The sequence below is a fragment of the Myotis lucifugus genome, unplaced genomic scaffold (assembly GCF_000147115.1).
Source record: "Myotis lucifugus unplaced genomic scaffold, Myoluc2.0 scaffold_904, whole genome shotgun sequence".
Lineage (NCBI taxonomy): Eukaryota > Metazoa > Chordata > Mammalia > Chiroptera > Vespertilionidae > Myotis > Myotis lucifugus.
The window spans coordinates 107,457-109,229 of NW_005871952.1; positions in this window are offsets into that span (position 1 = coordinate 107,457).

The following is a 1,773-nucleotide window of genomic DNA, read 5'->3' on the forward strand; positions in this document are numbered from 1 at the left end:
CAAGGTTCCCCATCTGCCGCTGCTGGCCTCTGAGCTGCTGCCTAAGAAACATTGTTGCAAATATAGAAGCTAAACAAACCCAGAAACCTGCTTTCAGCCGGCCGGGATCTCAGAGCTGGAGTCATAGCAAAGTTTCAAATAAAGAAGGTAAACAAAGCCCAGAAACCTGCTTTCAGCAGCCGAGGTCTCAGAGTTGGAGTGGAGCCTCAGAGCTAAAGCCGGCTCTCAGCTCCAGTGACAGCTATAGAAGGTAAATAAATCCCAGAATAAAAAAAAAAGAAAAAAAGGAGAGGTTGGGAGCTTCAGTCACCTGCCAGCCTGAAAACGGCCCTCAGCCCCTCACCTCGACTGGCCAGGCACCCCAGTGGGGACCCCCCTGAAGCGGGTGTGACCAGCTGCTAACAGCCATCATCCCCTCACCCAGACTGGGCAGGCACGCAAGCGGGACCCCCACCCTGATCCAGGACACTCTTCAGGGCAAACCAGCCTGCCCCCACCTGTGCACCAGGCCTCTATCCTATATAGTAAAAGGGTAATATGCCTCCCAGCACCGGGATCAGCGGAGCAGCGAGGCCTCACTGCCCCTGTGTCAAGTGGAGCCACGAGGCCTCCCAGCACTGGGATCAGGGGAGCAATGAGGCCTCCTGGTCCCTGGAGCAGCATGACAGGGGGCAACGCCCAAACCCCCTGATCGCCCTGCAGCTCTGTGTGTGACTGGGGGTGGGGCCACAACTTCCCTATCCGCCCTGCTCTGTTTGTGAAAGGGGAAGGCACCCCAACCCCCTGATCGGCCCTGCTCTGTGCCTGATAGGGGTAGCTCCCCAACTCCCTAATTGGGCTCTGCTCTGTGTGTGACAGGGTGCGGCGCTCAACCCCCCCATGGGCCCTGCTCTGTGTGTGATGGGGGTGGAGCCGAAACCTCCCCATTGACCTTGCGTTGAGTGTGACAGGAGGTGGCGCCCCAAACCCCGAATCGGCCCTAACCTGAGCGTGACTGAGGGTGGTATCACAACCTCCTGATCCGCCCTGCTCTGTGTGTGACAGGGTGCTGCGCCCCAACCCGCCCCCTGATCAGCCGGCTCTGTATGTGACAGGGGTGGTGCCACAACCCCCTGACCCGCCCTGCTCTGTGCATGACAGGGGGCGGTGCCCAACTCCCCAATCAGCCCTGCTCTGAGCCCGACCAGGGGCTGCGGGGCAGGCACCTAGGGATTGGGCCTGCCCTCTGCAACCTGGAGCAGGCCTAAGCCAGCAGGTCATTATCTCCCGAGGGTTCCAGACTGTGAGAGGGCACAAGTGGGGCTGAGGGATACCCCGCCCCCCCCCCCGCCAGTGCACAAATTTTTGCGCGCCGGGCCTCTATGTTTATAAAAGGTTAAGCGACCCGCCAACCGGCCGTTAGTAATGATGCGCACTGATCATCAGCGGGCAGGAGCTCAGCGCAGGAGCTGCCAAGTACACGCAACTTTGTAGAATTGCCCTCTTGCACTCCAGGACCCCTCGGGGGATGAATCACTATTGGATTCGGTCTGATCCCTGCAGACCACGCCAAGGAACTCCTCCTCTCGGAGGAACCCCGCTCCTCCCGCAAAATGCCTTCGAGCACTGGAGCTGCCTCAGGTGTGGACAGCGAGGGGGGGACCACGGGAGGGCGGTTCCGGGGCGTATCCAGCTAGTCTCCCCCAGTCTCACCACACCGGGCCACCCTTTTAATAATTTCCTTTCAAGGCACACGAATTTGTTTGGAGAGTCTCTGATGCCTAAATATTTGAG